This window comes from Vigna umbellata, chromosome 2 (genome assembly GCF_029865625.1).
Source record: "Vigna umbellata cultivar VRB3 chromosome 2, Vumbellata_1.0, whole genome shotgun sequence".
Classification (NCBI taxonomy): Eukaryota; Viridiplantae; Streptophyta; class Magnoliopsida; order Fabales; family Fabaceae; genus Vigna; species Vigna umbellata.
The window spans coordinates 12,225,607-12,237,525 of NC_142166.1; the positions used below are offsets into that span (position 1 = coordinate 12,225,607).

Here is an 11,919-nt window from a genome sequence, read left to right on the forward strand (position 1 = left end):
AATCTAATTAGCTTATCCCTTCCCTTCCAAAAACTATATTTGTTTCAGATATTCCACATTTACTAAAACCAATAATTATTTCATTTATAAACTAAAATATTCATATTTAATTATCTCTCCAATTAATACTTTAGTAGATATACTTTGAAAATGATTACAAAAATATGGCAAATATTATATTGAATTTATAAAATAATTATTTTTCAAACAAAACTAAATTTTTTAAAAGAACTATAGTTTTAGAACTGAAGTAGTTAGAGACATGTTTTATTTAATAGATTTTATTACGAAATAGTTATTAAAAATATTATGACAACTCAAACTTGTAAAAGAAATTTAGGTCAACCTTGAATTTTTATGAGTAAACAAGTCACAGTCAAGCAAAGCTGTCGACCTCCGTACACATAATTTGGAGAAATTTCTTAAAAAGTTGGATCTCATTGATTTTAATCATCTTCCTTTTCAAAGTTAAATAAAAGTAATGCAACCACCGTACCAAAACAAATATTTTATTTTATATAAAACTGAGTTAAATATATCGTCTTAAATATATAATATAGCCCACAAGGTTTAATCACGAGCTCATTAGTTTAATCAATAATTTACTGGTTTAATTAGTTCCAACTAGTCAAATACTCAGTTGATGATTGATATAGTTTATTTATTTTTCGACAATTTGAAAACACTAAAATTTATCTTTCTTTAAAAAAAATTGTTTCCTTTATGATTATTAATTCCGAAATTAAGGTTTCTGGAAGGGTGCTCTTTTTTTAAATATATTTTTATATAGATAAATAGAAGCCAGGTGTAAAGTGAAAAGGATAAAAATAACTATAATTCCTATAAACTTTATTCTGTTTACACATTCTCACCCATAATTATTTACTTTTACTCAAATATTGTAATTACTTCTATCTTTTTCATTCACTTTGGAAAATTAAATTCATTATATTTTGATTTGTATTTGTATCTTTAATTTGTATTTATCACCAGTATTAACTTTAATCATACTTGAATACTATTAATATTTATTTATGATGAAAATGATAAATAAATACATAACTCATTGTATTAAACTCGATATTACGACTAGTGAGTACTTTCCCAAACAATTTGGACACTTTTATTACCACTAGTGAGAACATAGATGCATTAACACAAGTGTCCACATCTTTATTGTATAATTTTATTAACTTAAAATTTAATTGTATTTTTGTTAAATATATTCTTTTAATTTAGAATTAGTATGGTTATCAATTTATACCTTCAAAGTACTTCTAATTCTTTTTCAATCAACAGAACTAATCTAACAATGTTCTACGATTAAGGACAAATGTTACAATTTTACCTTATTTATGTACACACAAGTGCTCTGACATTTTATTGGATTTTTATCGTTGAATTGTGCGATGAATATGCATGACGCGTTTGACTTTCAGCAAGTCGATCAAGAATAAAGTGAGAGAATTAAGAACTCTGGACCCAAAAATGAAGCAGTAGAAATTGGAAGAAGATAGTATGATGCAAAATTAGGCACCTTCCTTTCCAGAAAATTGCTTGTTAGATATATATAAATTGGGAACGGTGATTCATTAAAAACCTAAAAAATGAGCGAATAATGGTGACTAGACTATATACTGAAGTCAGTCACGGCATATGAGATATATACAGTTGCTGGACGAGACTTGCATGTAGATAACAATTAGCAAAGGCTTGTAGAGGAAGGAGTTTAGATTATACAAAAACGAATTATTATCTATAATTGCCCGAAACGGGGAACTCAAACCTTTTTCTTTGTGGTCACCAGATTTCTGTGATTGAAAGATGAGTGGTGTTCGTTTCAAATTGTTGAGTTCCCAGCTTAGCTTCAATATACGAGATGAAGCCGCTAGACAGTGTCACTGTATAAGTCTGATTGATCAAAGGAGTGTGCTTGGGGAATGAGAATAGGCTTCTCAGTAGTAGGACTTGTATCATTTTGATGTGATCTCAAGGTCTACGCTCTAGACACCCATGCAATTTCTTGATTTACTTTTTCGCCTTCTTACCTGCAATCCAGAGCGCACAAGTTAACAAGAAATGCCATGTCAACAATCTTATTGAGAGATAGGGCAGTAAATTCCTTAATGGCTAATATATGATTAACTTCAGAGTCGTGTACGTTTAATATTCTTTCAATGATTTCAAGCCTAAGCACAAAAGTCCGGGAGAAAAGAGATAACACTAATGCAACGAATTGCTTCTTTTCGACTTTGCAGTGAGCTTGTCTTAATATGCCCGTCATACCTCTCTGAAACCATGATCTCCGGACAGTTCGCCGGATGTGACGCTCATGCCTTTCCAAGAGCTCATCAACAGTGTGCATTTGAGATAGTAGGGGCCCAGAAAATTCAACCCTTTCTCCTTGATCTTGAAAACTCTGCAAGGATAGTTATGAATGATATTCATGTCAATGCAAGGAGTATTGCGTAGTTGACATTTGGTCCAAGAATTTGATACAGGTAGGGCAGAGCACAGTAAGGTAAATAAATTTCTTAACAAAACTGAAGAGTATGAACTCTTATCATGTATTGATTCATTTATGATCATATGATAGGAAATGCAAACGACAATTTTACATTACAACATATACTGCTTTCCAAGATTGAAATTGGTCCCAAGTGCTATTAGCCCAAATTTATGACACAAAAATGTCAACAAAATACATCAATTCACTAAAAAAAAGTCAGAAATTTTAAAAGTTTAAACAGTGTCATTATCTCAACCATGGTTCATAAAACCAGACCAAACTGGCCGTTTCGACCAGCAATCGGTCCCGTCTAGTTTTGATTGTGGTGGAGCAAAATTGATGATGCTTAAAACTAGTATCAAAGCCATAAAACCAGTCAAAACAGTTCAATTAAAATTAATAAGCAACAATTTAATTTTTTTTTTCTTAAAAAAGTAAAATTAAAAAATATTGATAATTTTCTTTTTTATTCTCTATATAAACTCGTTATTATTAATTAATATTGATGTATATTTTTAAATTTTTATAATTTTAATTTATGTAGACATTATTTAAACTGTTATATATATATATATTTTTTAAAAGTTAAGAACCTATAAATTTATATATTTTTTTTAGTTTTTTATCATTACAAATTGTGACATTATATTTTTTTTAATATAATTTTTATTTGTTTTAATTAACCATTAAACTTTGAATTGATTTTAAAAAAAAAATTGTCGTTCTTCTTTACATACTTTAGTGTTCCAATTAATTCTCTACGTCATAATAAATTCCTAATTCCGACTTTCTCATAGTAAACCACTACAATCTCTACACAGAAAATTTAACATGCTAGCGAGTTAACTTCGATTTCATCTCACAGCAGATGAAATCTGACATTTAATACCACATAAAAAACTGGCCAACTTACCAGGTTATTTCTCTTGGATGCTGAATCTTCTCGGTGATATATGGCCATAGACAGTTCTTGTGAATGGTACTCATCCGAAGCATCAAATGAATCTGGGCGATCAAACTTACTCCACGGGTTCTGCATTGAAAGCTTAGAAATTTCAAGCAGCTGATGGCCCCTAGAATTGACGCCTCCCCCACAAAACTCTTTATTTTCCTGGTTTGTGGTGTCCAAATTATTCCTTAAATTTAATGTAGAAGGTTCTGATGGATTGAAAATATGTCCTCTTGAAATATTTCGACAATGGGATCGAAATGAAGCGTCATCTTTTCTGCTTTTTGCCCATGCAAATCCACTTGATGTTGAAACCTGTAACGGCCCGGAAAGGGGAATATCTCCTTGAGAAGCATTCTTCGTATGGGAAGCATCTTCAGCTTTACCACTAGATGACTTCTGTGTTTTGCCACCTATTTTAATCTTCTCTTCTTCAGGGTTGCGGAAAGATCTACCATTGACCTTCTGGGAAGTCTGAGTTTGACTTGCGAAATCCTGCAAGTGCAATAAGTGAGAATTAGTTTACAATAATTAGCCCATTAATGTAAATCAATGTGCATCCTCATAAGAAGAAATGCTAAGATGCAGAATTGAAAGTAAAGACAGACCTCTGCTGGGGCTAGTTTACTGACTCCGTGTGGCTTTCTGGATGGTTTTCTTGTTTCAGTTCCACGAACTCGTCCACTAATCTTTTTCCTAAAAGTCCATTATAATTTCATGAAAAAAATCAAGAACAATATACAAATAATGCTAGTGAAAATGGAATTTGTGAAGAATAGTTTTGTTCGATTTAATTTGCCAAACACTGTTGATTCACTGAATTTTTCTGTTTCAAATCCTTTAAAGATATATATAAAAAAGGAAACATAGCATTAGGCTCCTAGCTAGTGGGGTCTGGGGATGTTAGAAGTAATAGTTTTGCCCCGGCCATGCAGAGAGACTATTTTTGAGGGTAGGACTAAATTATCACGCTTATACAAAACATTTGAGCCTAATTAAGATAAACATAGTTGGCAACCTAAAGAAAAATCTATTGGCTACCCGGAATTTTATTGACTTCAATTTTTTATTTATTTCTTTTGTGAATGCTTAATGTTGACAAATTGAACTTCTTGAACATTGTTACGTTTTAATTTTTTTTTGTATTTTCATAAATCATTAAGTGTGGACATCACAACAAATATTTGTCTAGCTCCGTTACTCTGGTGCCTAGGTTCTCCTCAAAAACATATCCCAATAAAATAGTCCATGGAAAAATCTAGAGGTTGAAGAGAAGAAGGAGGCTATAAAACAGTAAGGATTATTCCCTCTCATTTGGAAGTAGGAACAGGCATTAGTCCTCCATGAGTTCCTGTTATTCTTACAACAAAAACACTACGTTGTTTACTTCGTTCCTTGATAGCACAGTGTAAATTAACTGCACAAGTATGTGCATTCAAATGATTAGTAGAGTATTAATAAACACCATTCCTAATCTCTCCCTGAGGCCAAAACTAGACCCTGGTGAAGTTTTCAAACTAAAACAAACGTTCTCTCGCAGATTGGTTAAAACCAGGTAAAATGCATATGCAGGCATTCTCTTATTTTCACCAGCCAAATAAGAGGTAATCCTGAGACATCAGTTGAATATGTAACAACTAAAGCATTACTTTCGAATAACTCTGCATAAAATGTGCAATGAATATCAGCCTCACCTTGACTCTTCCCTGTGTTTTGCATCGATTTCCTTGCTAGGTGGGTATATCGGCAAGGTCGATGGGTCACACGCATAAGGTTTTGTTTTGAAATACTGAAAGTGGTAAGGTCGTTGTATCAGAACAGAGTTTTAGAAAGAGCGCTTATCATATTTCAATGACTCACATAATCATATATTTTGCAAATAAATGATGAATGGCTTTGTATCTAAGACTAATGTCATAAAAACGAATTGATTCACATGATGGATATCCACCAAAAAAGTTGGCAAGAGAAATCAACAGATAATGCAAGAAAGATTAATACTATGCATAACTAATGCTATACATAAATCAAGGTCTGTTTGGTTTAAAAAACAAAATCTATTTTTATTTTTTGTTTTCATAACTAATTCAGAAGAATGTCGGATTATTTTCACCATGTTTCTTGATTTCAAAGATTTTTACAGGAAAGAATGTAAACAAAATCCTTGTGTTCAGGGTTTCCTACAAATATTTGAAAATAAGAAGCAAAACGAAAAAAAAAAATGATATTTTGTAATTGGGTCTGTTTGCACTTTAAATAGGTGATTTTTAAATTAGTGATTTTTAAATAAGTGATATTTTTTTAAATAAGTGATTTTTAAAATAATCAAAGACTTAATATGAAGATAGAATGTGCTTGTTAAAATAAGCAGACAACTGTTTATTTTTACAATAAACAAATGAAACAAACTCAAGAAAAGCATAAATTTGTCTATTTGATTAAATAAACACCTTAAAAAATGCAAACAAACTATTGTCTAAGGTAAAAGGATATAAAATAGGAAAAAGCTTGCCTAAACAAATATGCTGAGTATTTCCAATTAACCACAATGTATTTCAGGAATTTCCAACAAATACAAAATTAACCTACCTCCGATGAAAGAGCAGATGTAGCACTCCCACGTTTGTATGGTTCTACAGAAAGAAGAGTTTGTAGCAGATGTACACTGGCCGCTGGCAAATCTTTAAAGGATTGTCGAAGGCAACTATCATATGGTTGTTGTGGCTTAAATAACGTTGCATGAGGAAGTTTAGTCTTTTTCCAGTATTCATCAGGTGGTGAGCCACAGAGCTTAAAAATTTTGTGCAATTGTTCAACCTGCATACATAACAAAAATGAATTTAGAAGAGTTCCAAAATAACGAATCAAACAGTGTCAGAATTTTCATTTCCAGCTGATTCATTTATTAACCACAAAACTGATTAGCATCCGGTCTAACATTAAGGAGGATTGTCAGATTGAATTACTTCCTTTTCTGAAGATTAATGCCAATAGGTATCATACATATTCTTTAGTTTGAGTATATTCTCCACTTTACCTTTTGAAATATAGAATGATGGAAACCCTACTACTGAGCACGCAATGATAGCAAATTCTAAATGAAACTATTGACGAATTGCAGTGCAACCTCTTGCAATAGGTATGGGAACTAAACTTCAGCTCTGTTAAATATTTGACGGCAAAAATATGGAATTATAAAAGCTTCTTCCATGTAAACATGAAGGCATGTTGGAAAATAAAAACATCTGTATTCTGAAAAAGCAAAATGGAACCTTCATCATAGGAAGAAAGATGATATCAAAAGTTACAGCAACATTTCCATATCAGTTGCTTCCTTATGTGTTGAGGCATTATCGAATTTCTTCATTCATGTACATTATCAAATCAAAGATATTTAAGATTTACCATTGACTCATATCAATAGATTAGCCATTTTTTTCTCACAAAAATGTAACAACTTCACTACATTAACATGCACCATAACAGGGCAACTCATGCATTGTGGTAAGGCTAATACCTCCGTTCTCCCCTGAAGTATAGGCTTCCCGACAAGTAGCTCCGCAAACACAGCAACCAACACTCCAGAGATCCACGGCCGGACCATAGTCCGTCGAACCAAGCAAAAGCTCTGGCGGCCGGTACCACAAGGTAACAACACGACTAGTCAGAGGTTGCCTGTGCCCAGAACTGACATAATTCGCCAACCCAAAATCCGCTACCTTCAAAACCCCTTCATTATTTACCAAAAGATTCGACCCCTTAATATCCCTATGCATGACTCCCCGCAAGTGACAGTGCTCAAGACCAGCCAACAACTGCTTCATGTAGCACTTAATCTGCTCACACAATAAAATCATTTCACCCATTCAACAATAGAATCATAAATCATATCACACCCCCGCAACAATACATTAATTACTTGTATTACTATTACTAAAAAAAACTTGGATAAAGTATCCTAGTTACTTTTGGTACTTTAGTTAAAATTAAAGTTTCATTCTATTCTAAATTAATATTACTCAACTGTTGAAACTAGTTCATGGGGTAAAAGTTGTCTTCTATTTATATCTCTAATCAATATAGAATCTCCATCGTACATCCTCATTTCAAAGATTAAACGGCTTGAACAGTAAAATTTGTAAAAGTGAACATCACAACTACGAATGATCTGACAACGACCTATAAATTTAACAACAGTTGCCAAAATAAACTCTGCTGCAATCTAAGAATTTTAGATTTTGACTTAACCGAAAAACTAATTGATAAAGTCATAATCATAATTACCCCTGCTTATATAAATGTATACATATATATTCTTTTGCCCGTATTCACAGGTGGATATGAGATAGAAACGAGACGCACAAAAGAAACCTGCTTCTCTGTTTCTTTGAAAATATGATTGGTTTATTACCTGTGGTTCAGTGAATTTGATATCAGGGGAAGACAAGAGCCCTGTGATGTCATGCTCCATGTACTCAAAGACGAGGTAAATGCTACAGGACAGCCTCGAAGTAATCAAGCCCTCAAGCTTTATTATATTGGGATGATCAAGGCGTCGCAGAATCAATATCTCACGCGCCATGAACCGCACACTCTCCGGTTCGAAATTGTCGAACCGCACCTTCTTCAATGCCACTATCTTCCCCGTCTCAAGCTCCCTCGCCCGAAACACACTGCTATACGTTCCCTGCCCTATCTGTCAAAATCAACAACCTCCAATCAATTACTTCATCATCATCATCATCTTAATAATAATAATACTTATTATTAGAATAATAATAATAATAATAGTAATATTAATTAACAATAAAGTTAGTTTAACTTTTGTTTATTTGGTGACGGTTCACCTTCTCAAGTTTTTCGAAGGCATCGGCGCAGAGGGGGACCCAGCCGTGAATGGCTTCGCCGGCGACGGCGCTGAGCCACGCTGGCCAGCCGGCGGCCACGTGTTCTCCCTGCACGTACTTGTGAAGGTTCCCCAACCTGAAGCTCAACGATTCACAATTGGAACTCGTTCTCCCCGACTCACCGACCTCGCTCTGACTCGCTCCCCCCGACTCGGTCCTCTTCTTGCTCCTCTTCTTCTCCTTGCGCTCCGACTCGCCCAGAACCGCAGCATTGCTCCGAAACGCGCCCGAGTGGTCAATCGCCGGCGTCACGGAGACCGCCTGCTTCGAGCTCACACACCCCATGGATCCGGGTCGGATCCTGAACCCAATTCAAATTGCCACACGCAGTCTACGCTACGCGTCTTTTATACTGGTGCGAAGAAACGAAGAAACAAAGCAAGAAAGTAAAGCGACACGAAGCGAAGCTGAGCAAAGCGATGCAATTAGAGAAACGCAGAAAGCGAGTGTCGCTTTGTGTTCCTCAGTCTGACTGCCGCGGCAATTACGGGAGACTGAGGGAAAAGAGATTTAATGAGGAAGGAGGACTATAAATTTTAAATTTTTTTAAAATAAATAAATAGAAACACTACAAAGTGGATCCACTGCTACCTATAAGCAGAGGCTTCAATATGCATTAAAAAAATGGAGAAAAATTGGATAAAGTTAACCAACAATAGGTAGGCAATCTTACTAGATCACAGGTAAATATTATTTGGATACGCATTTATATTTCATGAACTATTTTATTGTGTTGATTACAAAGGTAAAAATTTAGTTTTACTTTAAAAAATTATTTTAATCACCAGAAATAATAATTTTTTTTGGATAAAACTGTTTCATTTATCTTTAATTATTTAACATCATATAAAATTGGTCAATGAACATTTTCAGTAAAATTATTTACCATAATTTTGTAGAAATGAAAAGAAAAATATGAAATGAGAAAGCCTAGATCAACGGAGGGACCTATAATGGGAAAACAGTGAGTGTAAAAAATGGTGTTTGGAAGACCTTATATTCTCTACATTTGTTTGCATTCGTGTTTTGTTTTCGTGTTGTGTTCGTTGGGTTGTTCCCAAATGGCCAAGGGAAGGGGAATCCATGCATGGCAGAGGCTTGGCTTGCAGTAGTTGTGATGTGTTGTGGGCATCTTCTTCTTCTATTGCTTTGGATTTTGTGAAGCGCGTGTGAAGTACGTGTTCGTGTAACTCACTGATTCGTTTACAAATGATTATTGATTAATTATTTAATTAATATTCTGTTTTGCTTTTCACACTGGTTGGTTGGTGTTGACTTGAAGGATACTTGATTTGTCTCCTAATTCTTAATTTTGGTTTTCTTAATTTTAAATTTAGAGGTTTTACCACTTCACGCCATGGTGGGGATGTGAAAGAGAAAGATTCAGAAACATCCACTTGATTTTTGTTAATATGAAAGAATGGTTAAATAGGTAATTTGATTTTATTTATGGGAAAAGATGAGAAAGAAAGGAAAAGGGAAAAAAAAGATCCATGGATGAGGTGTAGACTTTACATTTCTAGATCTTCTTTTCTTCAACCTCTCCTACGGTTCCTTCTCACCTCTGACAATTCCTCTTTACTTTCATCAGTCTTATGGCCCACCCATTACTGAGTTCATCTTGAAAGGTAAAACAATAATAACAACACCAACAAGAGTGGGCCAAGCATCTCTATGGTACCAAATTCTTCATCGTGTGATGCCACTCTGGAAATGCAGAATATATTGGTCTAACTTCCACCGTGTTCACATTCACCCTTCTCCAACTTGGAATTGAATTCATAAACAAATCTAATTTGTAAAACTCTGGGAGCTTTCGGATGTGGGACTTAGAAAATTCAAAAGTGGGTGTGATGGGTGGTGATTAGGGTTGGAAGATTAAAGCGCACTGAATGAATAGTTTGGGTCCATCATGTCACAGAGGAAATCAGTCCAATTCATCTCATTCCCATTTGATTATCACAAATTAAATCTCTAACTGTTGCCATTGCCACTTCCATTCCTCACACAAACCAGAGCAATGAATGGTGTTAAAGTTCAACACCTAAATCATCTCTTTTATTTGTTGCGTGTTTGGTGGAGGGGGTGCATTTATTTTTAATAATGAAATTTTATTATAGAAATATTATGGTAGTTATAGAAAATTCAAAGTTATATTTATTTTAAAACTAATACAAAATAATATGTGGCCTGTTGTACAAACTTTTAACGTTTTTATTAATATATTATTATATTATTATTATTATTCGCGTACATAATGACGGTGCATGTTACTTAATAACTTGTGTACTTCTTTAAACCTTACCATAGTCACATAGTTAAATACTTACTTTACACAAAATAATTACTTCGATGCTAAGATTACTAATGCGAGCTTAATTTAATTGCATGAATCCTATGGTTAACCTATATATTAATGTTTAAAATATTTTCTTCATGGATAATTTTTCTTTACAAAGTCTACTCCTTCAAGGGACGGTTGTTCCTACAAGCGACTACGTTTGCATAAACAAGTTATACGTAATGTGATATAACAATCAATTTTATCAAGCAAACGTTTCTTAGTTTGAAAAACATTCTTAATAAATCTACACTAAAAAAGAAATAGAGAAAATAACATAAGTATGTTGAAAGTAAGTACCAATAATAATTTTACGCTGGGTTGATATATATTTAACGAGTTTATGCGTACAATTGATAGATATTAAATTCTTAAAACAAGTTTAGAGTAAGAATTATGTTACTTTAAATTGAAATCAATTTGATAGTTTCTTGAAGCTAAAGTACATATTTTATTTTTTTTTCTTTTCGGTTTTTGTTTTTTATTTATTTGTCAAATTGTTCATACAGCCGACGAGCCGTTTCATGAATAAGTCAAGCAACTTTGAAAAGCTTCTTTCAAATCCGGTGCATGCTAATTAATTCCCTATAGTTGAATATTAATTATTATAATGAGAGTTTGCACTTCAATTATTTTTTTGGTGATTAATTAGTCTCGAGAATGTTAACACAATCAAGAGTTCAGAATGGTGAATGTCTTTTATGGAAGCTTTAAAAGTAATTAAGCATGGTGAATCTATGGATTTACAGTGAAAGATGAAAAACATAATGATTTACACTTGGACCTCTTTACATTGCCTTTCTAAATTTCAGTATTTTTTGGTTAGTCATAGGCCACTCACTGCACTATATTTCTGTAACAATTTAATGCTAGCAAGTTTTTACTATTTAATGTAAACAAAACTTAAAAGTATAAAGTGAAATATTTACCATTAAACACAAAGCCTACGAAAAAGGTATTCAGAGTTTGATTATATTAAAACTGCTTTGATTTGTTAATATCACTTCTAAGTAATATTAATTGATTAATTCATTATTTTATCATATTAAAACATAAAGATTCATACTACAACTAATTTTTAGTGATTTTAATAAATTACATGAACAACTTAATTGATTAAAACAAAACGACTTGAAGTACTAACTAATTTAAGTTATTTTAGTCAATTTAATTGATTAAAATGTTTCTCGTAGTCTTTGATCAACTAAGATCA

At 33.0% G+C, this 11,919-nt stretch overlaps 1 pseudogene; it reads right to left on the reverse strand.

Annotated features, from left to right (window-relative positions):
* Positions 1 to 1,519: 1,519 nt before the first annotated feature.
* Positions 1,520 to 8,880, reverse strand: LOC148203436 (protein IMPAIRED IN BABA-INDUCED STERILITY 1-like; annotated as a pseudogene).
* Between the last annotated feature and the right edge of the window lie 3,039 nt (positions 8,881 to 11,919).